The sequence below is a fragment of the Apium graveolens genome, chromosome 9, assembly GCF_009905375.1.
Source record: "Apium graveolens cultivar Ventura chromosome 9, ASM990537v1, whole genome shotgun sequence".
Taxonomy (NCBI): domain Eukaryota; kingdom Viridiplantae; phylum Streptophyta; class Magnoliopsida; order Apiales; family Apiaceae; genus Apium; species Apium graveolens.
In genome coordinates this window covers 169,498,699-169,521,040 of record NC_133655.1, presented here as the reverse complement: position 1 = coordinate 169,521,040, position 22,342 = coordinate 169,498,699, and the positions used below count along the sequence as shown (strand labels likewise).

Here is a 22,342-nt window from a genome sequence, read left to right as displayed (position 1 = left end):
TACCAAATAGGAGGATCTTGCTCAGAAGTTTCTAAATAAATTCTTCCCTATGGCGAAGACAGCTGCAATCAGAAACGCTCTCACTCAATTTGCGTAGCAATTGGGAGAATCTTTGTATGAAGCTTGGGATCACTGTAAGGAGATGCTTAGGAAGTGTCCTCATAATGGCATGCCTGAATGGATGATCATAAATTGCTTTTATAATGGTTTGGGAACATAGTCTAGACCCATGCTCGATGCAGCATCAGGTGGAGTCTTATGGGCTAAGAGCTACGATGAAGCTTATGAGTTGATTGAACTGATGGCTGCTAATGAATACCAGAACCCAACTCTAAGAATGCCTCATGGCAAGGTAGAAGGAGTTCTGGAAGTGGATACATCCACTGCTATAGCTGCTCAGTTTCAGGCTTTGACGATGAAGGTGGATTCTTTGGCTAATTATGGAATTAATCAGATTACAACTGTTTGTGAACTTTAGTCAATCAGCTCAATATATAAGCAACTTTCAGAGATCGCAGCAACCATCTCAAGCCATTTATCATCCCAACAACCGCAATCATCCTAACTTCAGCTGGAGCAACAATCAGAATGTGGTGCAACAGCCTTATCAGCAGTATGCCACAAAGCAATTCAACCCTCCTGGTTTTCAACAACCGCAATATGCACCAAGACAACAACTCCAACTTCAGTAACTACCGCATGGAAGTACAAATCAATCTAATGAAAAATCTGAATTGGAGGAGTTGAGGCTCATGTGCAAGAGCCAAACGGTTTCTATTAAGACTCTGGAGAATATAATTAGGCAGATTGCCAATGCTTTGTTGAATCGACAACCTGGTACATTCCCTAGTGACATGGAAGTTCCAGGCAAGAGAGAAGCGAAAGAGAAAGTTAATGCAATAACATTCAGGTCTGGAAAGGTTGCTAACCCCGAAAAATCTCAAGTTCCAGAATCTGAAGTTTTAGCTGAAGAAGAGGTGTAGAAGGAAGCAGAAGTGGAATCAAGGAAGAAAACTGTAGAACACACTCCTCCTAACGGTAATACAGGGGAAAAACAGGTATATCCTCCACCTCCTTTTCCTAAGAGGTTGTAGAAGCAAAAGTTGGATAAGCAATTTGCTAAGTTTGTGGAGGTGTTCAAGAAACTTCATATCAACATACCTTTCGCTGAAGCTCTTGAATAGATGCCTAGTTATGCAAAATTTATGAAAGGTATTCTCTCTCGAAAAGTGAGGCTTGATGACTTAGATACCGTTGCTCTTACGGAGGAATGCAGTGTTGTGCTGCAACATAAGTTGCCTCCGAAGCTTAATGATCCTGGAAGTTTCACTATTCTTTGCACCATCATAAAATTGTCATTCGACAAGTGTTTATGTGATTTGGGAGCTAGCATCAATCTGATGCCTTTGTCTATCATCAAGAATTTGGGTTTACCTGATCGAAAGCCTACTTATATGTCTTTGTAGTTGGCTGATCATTCTATTACATATCCATGAGGCATTGTGGAGGATGTCTTGGTCAATATGGACAAACTCATCTTTCCTACTGACTTTTTAATTCTTGATTTCGAGAATGATAAGAAGATTCCCATAATCTTAAGAAGACCTTTATTGGCTACTGGTAGAACCTTGATTGATGTGCAAAAAGGTGAACTCACTATGCGAGTTCAGGATCAGGATGTGGCCTTCAATATTTTTAATGCTATGAAATTCCCTACTGATGAAGAAGAGTGCTTTAAGGTAGATTTAGTCGAATCTGTGGTTACTTCAGAACTTGTTCATAAGCTAAAGTCTGATGCCTTATAGAAAGCTAAATCCGATCATAAAAGAGGTTGTAAAGAAGGAAATTCTCAAGTGGCTAGATGTAGACATCATTTATCCTATTTCTTACAGTTCTTGGGTGAGCCCAGTTCAGTGTGTACTGAAGAAAGGAGGCATCACCGTGGTTGCTAATGAAAAGAATGAGCTCATTCCTACTTGAACAGTCACGGGGTGGAGAGTTTGCATTGATTACAGGAAGTTGAACAAAGCCACAAGGAAAGATCACTTCCTTCTTCTTTTTATTGATTAGATGTTTGACAGGTTGGCTGGGCATGAGTACTACTATCTTCTGGATGGCTATTCGGGTTATAATCAGATTTGCATTGTTCCCGAAGATCAAGAAATGACTACATTCACTTGTTTGTTTGGTATGTTTGCTTTCAGAAGAGTTTTTTTTGGGTTATGTGGTGCACCAGCCACATTTCAGCGATGCATGATGGTTATCTTCTCTGATATGATTGGAAATAATGTTGAAGTGTTCATGAATGACTTTTTTGTCTTCAGAACTTCTTATGATGAATGCTTGCACAATCTTGGTTTAGTGCTGAAAAGGAGCGTTGAGACCAATCTGGTTCTCAATCGGAAGAAATGTCACTTTATGGTGCAACAGGGCATCATTCTTGGGCACAAGGTCTCTAGTAAAGGTCTTTAGGTGGAAAAACCCAAGGTAGGGGTCATTCAAAACCTTCATGCACCAATTTCTATTAAGGGAATCCGCAGCTTTCTTGGTCATGCGAGTTTCTATCGGCGTTTCATCAACGACTTCTCTAAAATCTCGAAGCCATTGTGCAATCTTCTAGAAAAAGATGTCCCTTTCAAGTTTGATGATGAGTGCCTAGCTGCTTTTGAGAGCTTAAAGAAGAGCTTGATCACGGCACATGTTATAACTGCACCTGATTGGAATGAGCCTTTTGAAATGATGTGCGATGTGGGTGATTATGCAGTTGGAGCAGTTCTTGGGAAAAGGAATAATAATATATTTCATGTCATCTAATATGCTAGTAAGACCCTCAATGGTGCTCAACTGAATTATACTACTACTGAGAAAGAGTTATTGGCCATTGTCTATGGTTTTGATAAGTTTCGATCTTATTTGCTTGGGACTAAGGTGACAGTTTTCACTGATCACGCTGCTATTCGCTATCTCGTCTCCAAGAAGGACTCGAAGCCTAGACTGATTCGATGGGTTCTTTTACTTCAGGAGTTTATGTTGGAGATCAAGGATAGAAAAGGTACTGAGAATCAAGTTGCAGATCATCTCTCTCATTTAGAAGATCCAAGTACAGCTTCATAGGATAAGACATTGATAAATGAGTCCTTTCCCGACGAGCAGTTGTATGGGGTGCAAGCAGAAGAACCGTGGTTCACAAACATTGTGAACTATCTTGTGAGCAACATTATGCCTCCAGATTTTACTTATGCTCAAAGGAAGAAGTTTCTTCATGAGGTGAAGTGATACATGTGGGATGAGCCGTTTTTGTTTCGGCAAGGAGCTGACCAAATCATCAGGAGATGTATATCGTACAGCGAAATGGAGGGGATCTTGCGAGAATGCCATTCAACGGTTTATTGAGGCCACTATGGTGGAGAAAAGACAGGAGCTCGTATCCTTCAAGCAGGATTCTTCTGGCCCACATTGTTTAAGGATGTGCATCAGTTCGTTTTGAAGTGTGATCGCTGCCAGCATGTTGGTAATATGTCCAAGAGGGATGAGATGCCTCTTAATGTGCTTTTCGAGGTTGAGGTCTTTGATGTTTGGGGAATTAACTTCATGGGGCCATTTGTCTCATCTTGTAATAATCAGTACATCTTGTTGGCAGTCGATATGTGTCAAAATGGGTCGAAATCAAGGCTTTGCCGATAAATGATATGAAGGTAGTGCTTAATTTTCTTCACAAGCAGATATTCACAAGATTTGGAACTCCAAGAGTCATATTCAGTGATGAGGGATTGTATTTCTGTAATCACAAGTTCACTGCTATAATGCAGAGATATAATGTGAATCATCGCATTGCTACAGTCTACCATCCTCAGACTAATGGTCAAGCTGAGGTATCTAACAGAGAGATCAAGCGTATTCTAGAGAAAGTTGTATGTCCATCAAGAAAGGATTGGTCTTTAAAGCTGAATGAAGTTGTTTGGGCATATCTAACAGCATTCAAGACTCCGCTAGGCATGTCACCGTTTCAGTTGGTTTATGGTAAGGGATGTCATTTGCCTGTGGAGCTAGAACATAAGGCATATTGGGTTTTGAAGAAACTGAACCTTGATCTGACTGTAGCTGGTAAGAAAATGATGCTTCAATTGAATGAACTCGACATGATCCGACTTCAAGCGTATGAGAACAACAAAATGTATAAGGAGAAAGTCAAGAGGTGGCACGATAGGGGTCTAGTGCTCAAATCATTTGTGTCGGGGTAACAAGTTCTTTTGTTCAACTCTCGTCTCCATCTTTTTCCTGGAAAATTGAAGTCGAGATGGTCAGGGCCGTTTGTTGTCAAAATTGTGTTTCCACATGGAGCGGTGGAGATTTTTGAGAATGATCCAGACCAGGCATTTGTTAAGTGACATTTATGACACTTATTTATGCTCTGATAAGCTTTGAGTTGGTGTATTTGTACTCAATTTATTTGTGTTTTAACTTATTTTCAAGTGTTTTTGCATTTCAGGCTTTACTTCGTGAATCAGGTGAATTAGCATTGTTTTGATGCTAATATGATGGTGTTTAGGATGTGCTGGAATAAAAGCTTGAAAGAGTGGCTCGAAAATGTAAGGAATAAAGAAGAAGAAAAAAAGAATTTTTGGTAGAAGGCAGGCGTGCCCGCGCTGGTGTTGCGCGCGGCCGCGCCGGGAGAACAGAAAGTCAGCGCGCCCGCGCTGGTGAAGCGCGCGCCCGCGCTGGTGAAGCGCGCGGCCGCGCTTGGTCGGGATATTAAAATCTTGACTCAGCGCGGTGGGTCAGGATATTAAAATCCTGCCTCAACTACAATTTGATTTGCTAGACTCCTGGGATGCATGGACTGCTATATAAACATAACTTAGGTCATTTTTCAGAGACATCAAGCAAGGAGAAGATGGCAAGAGACCTTTTGGGCACAATTCAACAAAGGTGAAGATGATCTAGTTTATTCTTGTGAATCTTTATTTTAAATTGTAATTTGGATGCTTGTTTCTTGTTTTGCTGAACCTTTACTCTTGTTTGTACTTCTGTTTATTTATTCGTATAAAGACTATATTTGCTATATCATGTTTTCATTGGAACCCACGTTGGCGATGAGTTCGATTATGAGCTAATCGTTATCGTGGGGTTCTAGCGGATTTATTTATGGATTTCTTTAGTTAAATTTTTTTGATACCTTAGTGTGTGGTGATTGTATGATATCCTAGTATTGGTTGTGCGTATTCGTCTTCTGAGCATCATGAACTTATAAGATAGTGTGTTAATTCTTAATGAAGCGAAAGTGAATTTAAGGATTTAGAACTTGCCATGCTAGCATAGGTTCATGTATTGTTATGCATGATTCGTAGGTAATTTTAACCATCTTACTTGCTCTATGTAATCAAGATAGATAACTTGTGCTTAAACCATTATGTTGTCAATTCTATAGACATATAGGGTCTCAATATAATTGGTGCATATTCAGCTTCTATCCCTTTTGTGGATGTCTGGTAGAATGGTACTCGTGCAACAAAAGTTGGCGTTTATCAGTTTCGTGTTGTCTGATTAGTGTCATCACCATTGCATGTTAAAGTTAAGAATAATAAGGCTATTGAATGAAGTACTTAATGAAGTTAGAATCTTATGTTTGTCATATATATTAACTCAGTCTATCTTATTCATGTAGTTATAATAATTAGTTTAATTCTTAGTTATAAACAACCTCACTTTGTTATCGTTTTAGCATTGAATAATAACCATACAATGTTGCTGAAGTGCATGAGTTGATTAGTTAACTAATACAGTCTCTGTGGGATCGAATCTGATTTATATCTTATACTACTTGTGAACGCGTATACTTGCGTGTAATATTAGTGCGTGTTTAGCGACTAACAAGTTTTTTGTGCCGCTGCCGGGGACTGCAGTCTTAATTATTAGTTTATGTGCTTTCCATCGATGGTTGTTAAAGTTCATTGACTCGGACATTGTTACTTATTTATTTCTTTGTTTTATTTCAGGTGATCTAGCGAGGGTGTATGTATACGCATTCGCGTACTCGTAAGAGAACACTGGATAAAGCTGAGGAAGAACTTGTGGTAGTTCGTAGGGAAGTTTTTGAGGAAGAAAAGAAGGTAGAAGAAGAAGAGAAAGTTGAAGAGCCAATTGTAGTAGCTATGGGTGATCAAGCAGAAAATCTGAAGGTTTTAATGGAATATTCTGAGCCTAAGATTAATGACATTCAGTCTAGTATCATTAGACCAGCCATCAGGGCTAACACTTTTGAGATCAAGTCAAGCACGATCCAGATGATACATAACTCAGTTCAGTTTGGGGGTTCTCCTACCGAATACCCAACATGCACATCAGGGATTTCATCGAGATCTGCGACACTTTCAAGTTCAATGATGTGACTGAAGATGCTATCAAGCTATGACTCTTCCCATTCTCTCTGAGGGACAAATCTAAGTGATGGTTACATTCTCTTCCAGTAGGGTCTATCACCACTTGGGAAGATCTCACTCAAAAGTTTCTCACTAAATTCTTCCCCATGGCGAAAACTACAGCAATCAGGAATGCTCTTACCCAGTTCGCGCAGCAAATTGGAGAATCTCTGTGTGAGGCTCGGGATCGATATAAGGAGATGTTAAGGAAGTGCCCACACCATAGCATGCCTGATTGGATGATTATCAACTATTTCTACAATGGATTGGGTGCTACTTCTAGACCCATGCTTGATGCAGCATTAGGAGGAGCCTTGTGGGCTAAGAGCTACGATGAAGATTATGAACTTTGAACTGATGGCTGCTAATAAGTACCAGAATCCTTCCCAGAGACTGACTCAGGGAAAAGTAGTAGGAATTTTAGAGTTGGATGCAGCAACTGCTATAGCTACCCAACTTAAGGCTTTGACAATGAAGGTGGACAATTTGGCTAATTATGGAGTTAATAAAATAACTAGTGTCTGTGAGCTTTGTGCTGGTGCCCATGAGACTGATCAGTGTGCAATTTCTAGTGAATCAGCTCAGTTCGTGAGCAATTTCCAGCGATCACAGCAACCTATGCCAGCCACATATCATCCTAACAACCACAATCATCCTAATTTTAGTTGGAGAAACGCTCAGAATGTGGTTCAACAGCCTTATCATCAGTATCTAGCTAAGCAGTACAACCCTCCTGGTTTTCAGCAACCGCGGTATGCACCAAAACAACAACTCCAGCTGCAACAAGCTAATAAAAAATCTGAATTAGAGGAGTTGAAGCTCATGTGCAAGAGTCAAGTTATTTCTATCAACACCTTGGAAAATCAGATTGGGAAAATTGCCAATGCCTTGCTAAATCGTCAACCTGGTACATTGCCTAGTGACACTGAAGTTCCAGAAAGAAGGAAGCTAAGGAGCAGGTAAAGGCAATCACTTTGAGGTCTGGGAAGGTTGAGAATCCCGTACAAACTCAAGAGTTGACTGAAGAAGCTGGGGCTGAGAAAGAAGCAAAGCAGTAGGATGAAGAAGTGGAACCAAGGAAGACTACTATTGAGCATACTCTAGCTGAGGGTAATACAGGGGAGAAACAGATCTATCCTACACCACATTTTCCTAAGAGGCTGCAGAAGAAAAAGCTGGACAAGCAGTTTGAGAAGTTTCTGGAGGTGTTCAAGAAACTTCATATCAACATACCTTTCGTTGAGGCTCTCGAGCAGATGCCTAGTTATGCAAAGTTTATGAAAGGTATTCTCTCTCGAAAAGTGAAGCTAGATGATTTAGAAACTGTCGCTCTCATGGAGGAATGCAGTATTGTGTTGCAGCAGAAGTTGCCTCTGAAGCTTAAAGATCCAGGAAGCTTTACTATTCCATGTACTATTGGAAAAGTGTCTTTTGATAGATGCTTATGTGACTTGGGAGCTAGCATTAATTTGATGCCTTTGTCAATCTTCAAGCAGTTGGATCTACCTGATCCTAAACTGATGTATATGACTTTGTAGTTGGCCGACCGTTCTATTACATATCCGCGAGGTATTATGGAGGATGTCTTGGTCAAGGTTGATAAACTCATCTTTCCTGCTGATTTTGTAATTCTTGATTTCGTAAAGGATAAGAAGATTCCCATAATCTTGGGAAGACCCTTCTTGGCAACGGGCCGAACCTTGATCGATGTGCAGAAGGGTGAGCTTACAATGCGAGTGCTGGATCAGGATGTGACTTTCAACGTGTTCAATGCTATGAAATTTCCTACTGATAATGAGGAGTGCTTAAAAGTCGATTTGGTCGATTCGGTGGTCACATCGGAACTTGATCAAATGCTAAGGTCTGACGCCTTAGAAAAAACCTTATTGGGAAATTCGGACAGTGAAGATGACGAAGGTGATGAGCAATTATAATATTTGAATGCTTCTCCCTGGAAGAGGAAGATTGATATGCCATTTGAATATCTTGGAATGGAAGAATTGAGCAAAACTCTTAAACGCCTCAAACCTTCTATTGAGGAAGCTCCTACTCTTGAGCTTAAGCCTTTACCTGAACATTTGAGGTAAGCTTTTTTAGGTGATGTATCCACTCTGCTTGTTATTATTGCATCTAACCTTTCAGGTAGCGATGAGGAAAAGCTTTTGAGAATTCTGAGAGAGTTCAAATTGGCAATTGGATGGACTATAGCAAATATCAAGGGAATCAGCCCTTCTTACTGCATGCATAAAATTCTGCTAGAAGAAGGTAGCAAGCCTACAGTCGAGAAGCAAAGAAGACTTCATCCAATCATGAAGGAAGTAGTGAAGAAAGAAATTCTAAAGTGGCTAGATGCAGGGATCATCTACCCTATCTCTGACAGTTCATGTGTAAGCCCGGTTCAATGTGTGCCAAAGAAAGGTGGAATTACTGTGGTAGAAAATGAGAAGAATGAGCTTATTCCTACATGGACAGTCACGGGGTGGAGAGTTTGCATGGACTATAGGAAGCTGAACAAAGCCACTAGGAAGGACCACTTTCCATTGCCCTTTATTGATCAGATGCTTGATAGGTTAGCTAGTCATGAGTATTATTATCTTCTGGATGGCTATTCGGGTTACAATCATATTTGTATCGCCCCAGAAGATCAGGAGAAGACTACCTTCACTTGTCCATTTGGTATTTTCACCTTCAGACGAGTTTCTTTTGGTCTGTGTGGTGCACCAGCCACATTTCAGAGATGTATGATGGCCATCTTTTCTGAAATGATTGGCTAGAATATGGAGGTGTTCATGGACGACTTCTCAGTCTTTGCCGATTCTTTTGATGAATGCTTGCAGAATCTGGGACACGTTCTCAAGAGGTGTGTTGAGACCAATCTGGTTCTCAATTAGGAGAAATGTCATTTTATGGTGCGTCAGGGCATTATTCTCGGGCACAAGGTTTCTAATAAAGTTCTAGAGGTGGACAAGGCCAAGGTGGGGGTCATTGAGAATCTTCCTCCACCTATTTCTGTAAAGGGAATTTACAGTTTTCTTGGTCATGCAGGTTTCTACAGGCGTTTTATCAAGGACTTCTCGAAAATTTCAAAGCATTTGTGCAGTCTGTTAGATAAAGATGTTCCTTTTAAATTTGATGATGAGTGCCTTGCAGCATTTGAAATTGAAGAAGAGTTTAATCACAATACATGTCATAACCGCACCTGATTGGAATGAGCCTTTTGAGATGATGTGCGATGCAAGTGATTATGCAGTTGGAGCAGTTCTTGGACAGAGGAAGAACAACATATTTCATTTGGTCTACTATGCTAGTAAGACCCTCAACGGTGCTAAACTGAATTATACTACTAAGGAAAAAGAACTTTTGGCTATTGTCTAGGGTTTTGAGAAATTTCGATCTTATCTACTTGGGACTAAGGTGACAGTTTTTACTGATCATGCTGCAATTCGATATCTCGTCTCGAAGAAGGACTCGAAGCCTAGATTGATTAGATGGGTTCTTTTGCTCCAAGAATTTGAACTAGAGATCAAGGACAGAAAAGGAACTGAAAATCAAGTTGCTGATCATCTCTCGGGTTTAGAGAATTCTAATGCTACTTCATTGGATAAAACCTTGATAAATGAGTATTTTCCAGACAAGCAGCTGTTCGGAGTGCAAGAAGAAGAGTCGTGGTTTGCAGATATTGTGAACTACCTTATGAGTAACATCAAGCCTCCCGACTTATCTTATGCTCAAAGGAAGAAGTTTCTTCATGAAGTGAAGTGGTATATGTGGGATGAGTCATTTCTTTTTTGCCAAGGAGCTGACCAAATCATCAGAAGATGTATTCCTTACAACGAAACGGGGGGGATCTTGCAAGATTGCCACTCAACGGCTTATGGAGGACATTATGGTGGAGAAAAGACAGCAGCTCGTGTTCTTCAAGCAGGGTTCTTTTGTCCAACATTTTTTAAAGATGCTCATCAGTTTGTTTTGAAATGCGATCGATGTCAACGTGTGGGTAATATGTCTAAAAAGGATGAGATGCCTCTTAATGTGCTTCTCGAGGTTGAGGTCTTTGATGTTTAGGGAATTGAATTCATGGGGCCATTTGTCTCGTCTTACAATAATCATTATATCTTGTTGGCGGTTGATTACGTGTCAAAATGGGTTGAAGTTAAGGCGTTGCCAATGAACGATGCAAAAGTGGTGCTTAATTTTCTTAACAAGCAGATATTCACAAGGTTTGGGACTCTAAGAGTTATAATCAGTGATGAGGGGTCGCATTTTTGCAACTGCAAGTTCACTGCCATGATGAAAAGGTATAATGTGAATTATCGCATTGCTACGGCTTATCATCCTCAGACAAATGGTCAAGCTGAGGTATCTAACACGGAGATCAAGCGCTTTTTGGAGAAAGTGGTATGTCCAACAAGGAAGGATTGGTCTTTAAAGCTTGATGAAGCTGTTTGGGCGTATAGAATAGCATATAAGACTCCATTGGGAATGTCGCCATTTTAGTTGGTTTATGGTAAGGGGTGTCATTTGCCTGTGGAGCTCGAGCATAGAGCCTATTGGGCTTTGAAGAAATTAAATATGGATTGGGATGCGTCTGGAAAGAAGAGGATGCTTCAATTGAATGAACTTGACGAGTTTCGACTTCAAGCTTATGAGAATAATAAGATGAGTCAAGAGGTGGCACGATCGGGGTCTAGTGCTCAAGAAATTTGTGTCAGGGCAACAAGTTCTTTTATTCAATTCTTCTCTCCGTCTTTTTCCTGGAAAGTTGAAGTCAGGATGGTCAGGGCCCTTCATAATCAACACTGTGTTTCCACATGGAGCGGTGGAAATTTTTGAGAATGATCTGGGCCAAGCATTCAAGGTAAATGGTCAAAGGTTGAAGCATTATTATGGTGATACGGAAAACCGCGAGGTGGTTGCTGCCATTTTATTGTCCACTTGATCTCAAGATTCTACGTCGAGCTAGTGACGTAAAAGAAGCGCTTCTTGGGAGGCAACCCAAGTGTGTTGTACATTAGCAGGTAGAGGAAGCAAGTAGAAAAGAGAAAAACACAAAAAAAAATCAAAAAAAGGAAAAAATTCAGGGCCAAGTACAGAAGTTTGGTGCGCCCGCGCTGTCCTAGCACGCGGCCGCGCCGTTTTTCCAGAAACCAAGCGCGCCCACGCTGTTCTAGCGCGCGGCCGCGCTGGGTCGCTGTTCAGAAAAAAAATAAAAACATCAGTTTTATTAGAGAAAAACGGGATTTTAATTCTAAAATCAGTTCTAACCCAATTTTTACTCTTCCACATCCCATAATTCCCTCTCCTAATCAATTCCGTTATTCCCACAATCAATTCCCACTTCTATTCCTTGTCAGATTCACACCCCTCCACCTATAAATACATACACGTGCATACAACTTCTCCACCAATCCACAAACTCTCAAACACAAATTCTCTCTAAACACTTAAGCTTTTATTCTTTCTTTTTCAATCCCGATGGCACCCAAAAGACAGAGAACTCAAGTTGGAAGCAGCACCACCGATTCTTCTACTGCGAGTGGTGTGAGGCCAGGGTTCTCTACTCCTGAGGCTGAGGAGGAGGAGTACACGAGGCTTCTCACGAAGCCTATTGCTAAGGAGAGAGGATTTCTGCCATCAGGGAACGATGGTAAGCTATTGGAGATGATTTGGAGATGGGATGGGTTCTTTTTTGTTAGGCTCCCGCTGTTGTGCCCATGATTGTTGTGCAGGAGTTCTACGCCAACGCTAAGGTGGAGAAGAATGGTTTCACGATGGTGAGAGGGAGGACTGTTGAGTACAGTGCCGAGACTATCAGGACAGTAATTGAGCAGCCTGCGAGGAAGGTGGGTCAGGACACTTGGAACGATAAGACTCATGAGGACTTCGATTTGGATCTCATCGTTGTTACTCTCTGTGTGCCTGAGACTCATTGGAAGTTTAATAGGGGCACTACTGATTACTCCACATTCCCTGCTTCATGCATGAACAGGTATGCACGAGCTTGGAACTCGTTTATTTGTGTTAACATCATGCCATCTTCGCATGTGCATAAGATTACGGTGGAGCGTGCTCGTCTGCTTTGGGGTATTCTGCAGGGTGAATACATTGATTTGGGGATGGTGATATATCAGGGGATCCTGAGGTTTTTGAGGGGAGGTACTACTGGGGCTATTCCTTATGCGTCCATTGTGACGAAGTTGTGCGTGGAAGTTAGTGTTCATTGGCCCGCACATGAGCAGCTTCAGATTCCCAGTGCTTCTATTGACAATTCTACACTGCACAGCATGGTTGAATGGTATGGAGGGAAGCCCGATCCTAAGGGGCTTGGTTACTCATATGATCATTTTCCAGGTGGTGTGCCTATGGAAGCAGCTACAGCAGGAGGTTCTCAGCATGCCCGTAGAGCAGCTTGGAGATCTTAGTATGGATAGGAGGTTGGACCGTCAGGATCACAACAGCAGCAGGAGGCAGTAGGAGCAGAGATGGGAGCTGGTTTGAGTTCGATGCAGTATAGGCATCTTGCAAGGAGGATGGATGCGATGCACGACATCCATAGTCGGTTTGCACACAATCTCACCCAGGCACTTGGGACTGTATTTAGTGCCACCAGAGTTGACATTCAGTGGCCAGTTTTTGGTGAGGATTCCGTGTATCCACCTCCGGACACGCCTAACACTCCATCCCTTGAAGGTGAGGAATCTGATTCACAGTAGGTATGTTTGATTCCTTACTATTACCTTCACTGAGGACAGTGAATATTTTAAGTGTTGGGGTAGTAGTTGAAGGAATATAGTTTGTGTGAGTCTCATATAGTTTGCATGTTCATGATAGTTTTATTTCATATAGTCGCATATATTTTTCCATGTAGTTTTTTTTTAATTTGGTAGTTTTATGATAGTTTGTTCATATAGTTCATGCATTTGCATTATATCATGATTCCCTTAAATAATTTTTTTGATTAGTTGGTGATATTGATGCTAGTGTAGTGATGTTATATTTAGTGATGTTGAGTCTTATTGGATTGATTTGTATGCTAAAGACACTTGTATTTCACTAAGTCTTATAGGTTGCTAGAGTTCTAGATCATGATTATGGTTTGTTGGTTTATCGAGGTTTAATCGCTTGTTTATATTTAGAATCTAGGATATTTTCTTAATAATAAAAGACATGGATATTTAAAAATTGGAGAAAATGGATTTCATTGCTAGTTGTGTGGCTAAGTGTCAAATGGCTAGTAGCCGGCTCATATTTTTATGAGTAGTCTAGGGTTGAATGAGATGGAGCGAAACACACTCATTCTGAAATTGAAAAGAAAAATGTAAAAATATAGAAAAAAAGAGAATAAGTGTTATGTATAATTGATCACGATTGGGCTCTTTAGTACTCGAATTATTAAGTTCTTAGGGGACTTTGTGCCTAGTGACCTAAGGCTTCTATAGTCTGGGGTCCCCTAACCTAACGCTCGCTACATGGGTGCTATTGTATAAGTCTTTTATGGACCTCACTCATTGCATGATCAAATAAGCATATTTGTGTTATTTTGTTGTGAATAAAATCATGAATTCATGTTAACTCCGATATAAGAATTGAAGTGTTATAAGTTATTTTGAGTCTAGCTTTTATTCTATTTATAAACTTGCGATTGTTTTGATACGTAGTGAGTTATGATTGTTGATCTAGTTGCGATAGTATATCTGTAAGCATTTGCACACACGCACGTCTTTGGTGTGTAGATGATTTATGAGATTTGATGGATCTTTATGCGAATAATTGCATTAACTGAGGTGTTGCTGGTTGATTGGTTTATTTATTCTTTGGGGATCGTTGCATTCATATAGTTGCATTCATGCATTTTTATTTCTTGTTCTTTGAGTCTGTTTATGCTTGAGGACAAGCATCGATTCAAGTTTGGGTGTGTGGTAAGTGACAATTATGACACTTATTTATGCTCTGATAAGCTTTGAGTTGGTGTATTTGTACTCAAGTTATTTGTGTTTTAACGTGTTTTCAAGTGTTTTTGCATTTCAGGATTTACTTCGTGAATCAGGTGAATTAGCATTGTTTTGATGCTAATATGGTGTTTAGGATGTGCTGGAATAAAAGCTTGAAAGACTGGCTCGAAGCTGAAGGAATAAAGAAGAAGAAAAAAAGAATTTTTGGCAGAAGGCAGTCGCGCCCGCGCTACTGTTGCGCGCGCCAGCGCCGGGAGGACATTAAGTCAGCGCGGCCGCGCTGATGAAGCGCGCGGTCACGCTGACTCAATAACAATTCGATTTGCTGGACACCTGGGATGCATGGACTGCTATATAAACATAACTTAGGTCGTTTTTCAGAGACATCAAGCAAGGAGAAGACAGCAAGAGACCTTTTGGGCACAATTCAACAAAGGCGAAGACGATCTAGTTTATTCTTGTGAATCTTTGTTTTAAGTTGTAATTTGGATGCTTGTTTCTTGTTTTGCAGAACCTTTACTCTTGTTTGTACTTTGGTTTATTTATTCTTATAAAGACTACGTTTGCTATATCATGTTTTCATTGGAACCCACGTTGGCGATGAGTTCGATTATGAGCTAATCGTTATGGTGGGGTTCTAGCGGATTTATTTATGGATTTCTTTAGTTAAATTGTTTCAATACCTTAGTGTGTGGTGATTGTATGATATCCTAGTATTGGTTATACGTATTCGTCTTGTGAGCGTCGTGAACTTATAAGATAGTGTGTTAATTCTTAATGAAGCAAAAGTGAATTTAAGGTCCTGTTCACCGCTCGGTGAACATGATATGGAATCAGGGAGGAAGTAACTGTAGGAGCAGAGGGAGGGACTAGAGGTCTAGAGGAAGAAGAGATGGGTCCACAACTTGGTGAAAAATCCCTAACAGCTGAAACAGATCTCCGTACCCAACGAGGACGGGCACTAGGTCGAGACATATCCCTCGGAACAAACTTAGGCACTGGTGGAGGAGGCAAAGGGGTCTCCTCAGCTATGACATCTAGAGTATGCTCTGAATCTGAACTGTTTGAATCAGACATTTTCGCCCGAGATGGAGAACTGGAGATCACTATAGGCCACTGTCAACAATATAAATATACAGGAAAGACACAATAAGGTTAAGGCAGTTCTAAATGCCTTCGAAACCCTCGACTGACTCTTAGGTTTGCTCCTTTAAATGAGTTGCTGACTCACACCTTAAGACACAATTTCTATACCTTTTTGACTCAGTCCCTAACCCAAATAAGGGACTTGAACTTGTAGCTCTGATACCAACTGTGACGGCCTCAACCCCGGGGTCAGGAGTTGACGTCACTAAAATATAACAAACCACAATATAAACTACTAATTTAACATTATTATACCAATACTACCCCAAAACCAGGATCCGATACAGGTTCAAGTATTATGAAGGTTACAAAACTACAACTTCCAATGACAGGTCCAAGATCCTATACAGGTATAAACTGGATATCAACAACTAGCATACTCTATAAACACGTATCATCAGTTATGTGTTGTGTGAATACCAGAGTCCAATTTTAGCATGTTATTTTCATTTATAAATCCACTGTTCCATTACAGGAAACACAAAATCATCTATTCTGTTACGGGAACCACTAAACCAAAATCAGATATATATTTGGACAAATCCTAGGGACAGCTGATCAGTCTATCCCACCATAAACCTATTCCGGAAGTCAGAGACTAGCTAGGTCTCTGTCACGCTAAACTAAGCGGTTCAAATAAGGCACGCAACCGACTTAGCCACTTACGCAAACCCGCTGGGCTGTTACGGGCCTCTTACGCAACCATCCAATATCTGATCCGTTTTATTTAGTTTCCAAAATCACTTATACCTATCTCTTTTAAAATAATTATATCACAACACACTATCCAAAACCTTTCCAATTTTAATCATAATCTAGAGATAGGCATTTTCAGAAGTTACTTTTCCTCAAAACATAATTTAAACGAATATTTTTAAATACAGGGGATACGTAACTTAAAACATTATGTTCCACAATGTAAATTAAATCAACAATTATATACTCATATATACTGAACTGCAAAAGATTAGTTCAGGGGTACTTGCCTTGCGAAGTTTTTCAACTAACACTAGCTCGACTTTAAACCGACTTTAACTTTCGAGTCCTTCAAATGGAACCTACAGAATCAAAATATCCTAGGTTAGACGACCAGTTATGCTTGACATATCCTCGCTAGACGATTTACCCAAATGATAACATTTCCCGGCTCGTACTTACATGTAACAATCAGGGTTTGCTTAGTATTTATTTACAAATATATACGCTCGACTTGTATTTTTATATTTAAAATAACTTTCAGAAAATTCGTGCAGCGACTCCTCTATTTATAATCCTACCCGTCGAAACATAATCGACGTCAAATTCCCAACAAATCCCAATTCACAATTCATAACTCGATACGAGTAGTAACATAAATATTTATTCATGTTCGAAAATAGTTTATACGAACCATTTTATTTGTTTTATATATTTAGGACTCAGATAAAAATCATCACCGTCCACTGTCCGCTCATCGAATTTCATCGCGGACGGCGGCAAAATTTATTGGTGCCTGAAAATATTCGGATATCCGGATAAATTCTACCGATTATTAAAACCATTTCTCGCACGAATTGAATTTAATATCACGAATTTTTAATCAATAATTCCCTGTAATAAAAAGGGAATCAAAATTAAAACTATAACAACCCAAACCAAACTGCTCAGAAGTGGCCCAACAGGTAGGGCCCAATTAACCAAGCCCAACAGAGAATCAACCACAGAGAAGCAAGAAACACAGTCCAGGAACCACACGGCCATACAGTTGCACCATACACACACTCGAAACCCACACAAAACACACACACACACATGCACAGAAATTGCACACACACAAACACCAAATCGATATACACACACACGCGTGTCGGAGTCATGTCGGCTCCGGACAAACCACAGAAAACGATGAAGGAGGAGTGAAAACAAAGAGAGAAAAACAAAGGGAGAGAGAGGAGAGTAATGCGTGAGAGAGAAAGATGACAGGAGTGAGAAAGATGTGCGAGAGAGATCAAGAGAGGAGAGAGTGTGAGATGTGTGTATTTTATTTGTGAAAAATGGAATTAAACAGGGTCGAGACACGTATCCAAATAATTGCCACGAAGTGCTGATAGTCTAACACGTGTCCTTTTGCTTAATTATATGCTCGTTTCTATACCGCATTTTGCTAATTAACGATCCGACTTGCGGGTAAAATATCCCGAAAATTTCTAAAAATACTTTTAAAATTTCATAAATATTCCCAAACTAATATAATAAATTTCTCATAATTAAATAAAAAAATTTGAACAAATTACATACCCGTGTTTTTACAAAATAGCGGATATACGCGTAGGTGATTTTAATCTGAATAATTTCCAAACAAATGTTAAAATTCTCAGAATATTAAAAACTTAATAAAATATGAATTTCATAATTTTTGAAGCAATCTGCAATTAAATACAGAATTTACAAATAAATACAATCAGAAAATCATTTAAAGATAAATAATTGATGAAATATTAATTTCTACATTTTATAAAATCCTAAAAATAATTAATGAAATTATTAAACTATAAAAATAATTTTTATTGACAATCCAAGTATTTATGAAAAAAATCTGGCATAAAACCACTTTTAAATGTGAAACAAAATAATACGGTTCAACAAACCATTATACGAATAATCCTCACAGACCAGCAATCAGAAATAAATAATAATAACCAAAACACAGCTGTCGGAATAAAGTCACACATTTTATTTAATTAATTATTCAATAATTACATATTTAAATAATACAAAAATATACGAGTCGTTATAATAACCATGCATAACATTAACATCTCTCGTCATTTGCCTATGTGAATCATTAACACAAGCAGGAAGGATGACTATTTTAGCTGCCACGTCAACGAAAGCCACAACACTATTTTCCATCTTAGTAAGAATTATCACATGCTTTTATTCTACAACAAACGGTTTCTCAATTTTATAAGCTTCACTGGACATCTAATTAAAATAATTACTTGTGGCACCAACTCCTATTTCAACTCGCGAATCTAACTATTTGTGCTCTACATCTGATCTCATCTCTATATTATCAACCAATATGTTATCTTCAAGCAACGACACTTAAAGTGCAGCTAAAGTAATAGATTCTTATAGAGTGCGAGGTGCTCATATTTCCAAGGCAGTTCGAAGCTCCTCTTTCAATCCTTCAACGAAGCAATAAGAGATAAGATCATCATCAAATTCATGCTTAAAAATGAACTCAACCTTGTTTTTAACATTCATAAAATTCTCTACATACTGCATAACCGAGCTAGAGTTTTGATTTATTAACAAGCTATTCATCACAACTGAATAATCAAAACTATCTATGAATTTTTCACTTACATCCTCACCAACACTACTAGCACTACACATTTCATCTTCGCTCTCCGTTTCTTCAAATACAACAGTATTTCTGTCGGGACTTTCATCAAACAGATTGGTCTCAATAACATGTTCGATCATGTTGGGTAATGAAGAAGTAATAGTGGTTGTAGGGACTTATACCATATGAAACATGTCAATTTGTGGTGTTAGTAGATGTATATATTAAGGGGAGTACGTATACATAGGCGGTGTAAGAATGACGAAGGATGCATATGTGAGTTGAAATTTTAACGGTTTAACATGTAATATGAATATTGAGGTGTAGAACTTAATGGATATGACTGAAGTGTATAGTCAGATACACGTCTTACAGGTGGCCCAACTTGATGTGGTTCAGTAACCTTTAGACCTGGAGTCGTGGAAGAAAAAAAATTACTATTATTGCTCTCTCCTTGTTGTAAATCACCACCGAGAACCGAACACCTCTAATACCAATTATAATGAACTGGTTGATTAACATCCGAATTTTAACCATTAATAGGTCAATCAACATAAGAAATGCAATCGACATGAGAATAACTAGGAAAATACATATTTAAGATAAACTGAAATTGATAATGATGATGATAAGTTGGAATTGAAGGTGGAAAAATATTAAACTGAAAGAAGTACTCGAATTAAAATAACTGAATATGAAATTCTGAAATAAAAATCAATAACAAAGATAATTCTTCTTTGATGCCTTCTCAATACTGTAGGAGTTTGTACATATAGCGTATATGTCAATTGGCTCTAATGGGCCAGAAGCTCTAATGGGCTTGTAAGTGCCAGAATATTATTAGACTACTTTGACCGACTCAAGATAAAGATTAGTTGGTGCAGGGGGCGTCTATATTTTGGAAATTGTGTGTGGTATCAAATATTTCATCTTTATTGCTCATATTAAATTTGATCTAATGAAAGCATATAAATCGTAGAAAAGAGTTGCAGCCAAAGCCTCTTTTTCGAAATTGCAGCAAGTATTGATCACTGGTAAATAAGATTTTTCTATACTTGAACTTTAATTCATTGGTCGTGGTATAAGTCAAGTAAGGATACATGACTTTGAATCAGTTGTTATTGGTATGATGTGTTTATGCAAGTGGGTAATGGTAACTAATACCATTTCACTTAGATAGCGGTACGAGGCCTGTCAGTGTTTGTTTGGCTGTGGAGTTATGCACATTCTTTTTTTATTAGGCTGTGCATATTTTTTTTTATTATATATAATAGATATTAAATTTTTAAAAATTTAGAAATAATAAAATATGTGATATTTACTTTTTTGAGGTTGAAGTGACTGTTAATAAAGTTGTTGGACCACTTTATCCTTAAAAAATAAACGGTAATACTATTTATTTGTCGGAAATCATTTAAGTGATTTTTTTATTAAGTCACTGTTAAGTAGTATTTATATCCATATAGAGTGCTTCGTATAGACTCGAATTGGTGTTTTGTACTCAAGTTGTTTGTGTATTTGATGTGTTTTTGTAGTGTTTTGCATTTCAGGGCATAATCAGGAAGAAGGATTGGAAATTGCATGATTTATGCTTGGAAGAGTCTTAGGATAGAGCCTTGGTCGAGTGCATAAAGAAACCAGCAAGTGAAGGAAATTAAATTAGAAAAATAAAGTTTTTTCAGAAGCTCAGGGCGGCCGCGCTACACTTGGGAGCGGTCGCGCCATACTCAGAGCGGTCGCGCTGTACTTGGGGGCGGCCGCGCTAGGTCGATTTTCCAGAATCCTGTTTCTAATAGAATATTGATCTGCTGGACTTCTGGTCGATTTGGGCTGGTATTTAAAGACCTTTTAAAGACGTATTTTATAACGGAGAGCAATGAGAAGACAGGAAGAAGACCTAATAGCACAAATTCAATGAAGGAGTAGAAGAACTTGTTTTACTTGTGATTTTTTGCTTAAGTTGTAATCTTGGATGCTCGTTTTCTTTGTTGTTGAACCTAATACTCTTGTTAACGTACTTTGTTTTAATTCAGTTATTTCAGACTTCGTTTATCTCGTTTATTTACCATGCTTTCATTGGAACCCATGGTGACGATGAATTCGGTTATGAACTAATCGTTATCGTGGGGTCTTAACAGATTTACTTATGGATTTCTATAGTTAATTTGTTTCAATATCTTAGTATGTAGTGATTGTATGATATCCTAGTATTGGTTGTGCGTATTCGTCTTATGTGCGTCGCGAACATATAAGATAGCGTGTTAATCTTTATTGAAGTGATAGTGAATATAGAGATTTAGAACTTTCCATGCTAGCATAGGTTCATATATTTGTTATGCATGATTCGTAGGTAATTTTAACCGTCTTACTTGCCCTATGTAATCATGATAGATGACTTGTGCATTAAACCTTTATGTTGTCAAATTCTATAGACATATAGGGTCTCAACATATTTGGTGTATATTCAGCTTCTATCTCTTGTGTGGATGTCTGGTAGTAGGGTATTCGTACAACGAAAGTTGGCATTTACTAGTTTCATGTTATCTGATTAGTTGTCATCACCATTTCATGCTAAGATTAAGAACAATGACTTTGAATGAAGTATTTAATGAAGTAAGAATCTCATGTTTGTCTCATATAGTTAATTCAATCACTCTTATTCTCTTAGTTAATGTTTGTTAGTTTAATTATTATAATCAACATAAATTTTTATTGTCTTAGCATTGAGCGATAACCATATCATTGTTGCATAAGTTCTTAATCTTAAGTTAACCAAAAGAGTCTCTGTGGGTATGAATCTGATTTAGATCTTATACTACTTGCGAACGCGTATATTTGCGTGAATTTAGCGCGTGTTTTCGTCCTAACAAGTTTTTGGCGCCGCTGCTGGGGACTCGGTGTTAATTTTTAGTTTATGTGCTTGTCATCAGTGGTCGTTAAAGTTCATTAACTCAGATATTTTACTTACTTGGGTACTTGTTGTGTTTCAGGTACTCTAGAGGGCCTGTATGCGAACACGTTCTCAATCTCGTAAAGAAGCACTGGAAGGAGTAGAAAGAGTTGAAGAAGTTCTCGAAGTAGTTGAGAAAGTTAAAGAAGAAGCACACATTATAGTGGGAATCAAGCAGCGAATCCAAAGGCTTTGATGGATTATTCTCAGCCAAAGATCAATGATATTCAGTCTAGCATTATCAGACCAGCCATTGTGGCCAACATCTTTGAAATCAAGTCTAGCACGATTCAAATGATATAGAATTCAGTTCCGTTTGGGGGTTCTCCAATTGAAGATCCCAACATGCACATCAGAGATTTCATCGAGATCTGTGACACTTTCAAGTTCAATGGAGTTTCTGAAGATGCTATTAAGTTGAGGCTTTTCACATTCAGATAAAGCTAAGTGTTGGTTACATTCTCTACCAGCAGGTTATATCACCAAATGGGAGGATCTTGCTCAGAAGTTTCTAACTAAATTCTTCCCTATGGTGAAGACAGCT

At 38.8% G+C, this 22,342-nt stretch overlaps 2 non-coding genes across 2 annotated transcripts; both read right to left on the bottom strand.

The window, feature by feature from the left end:
• Positions 1–64: 64 nt before the first annotated feature.
• On the bottom strand, positions 65–171 carry LOC141687689 (small nucleolar RNA R71). Its single transcript, XR_012561176.1, has one exon. It is a non-coding gene; the product is annotated as a small nucleolar RNA R71 (small nucleolar RNA).
• Positions 172–6,541: 6,370 nt separating this feature from the next.
• Positions 6,542–6,648, bottom strand: LOC141687686 (small nucleolar RNA R71). Its single transcript, XR_012561174.1, has one exon. It is a non-coding gene; the product is annotated as a small nucleolar RNA R71 (small nucleolar RNA).
• Positions 6,649–22,342: the final 15,694 nt, after the last annotated feature.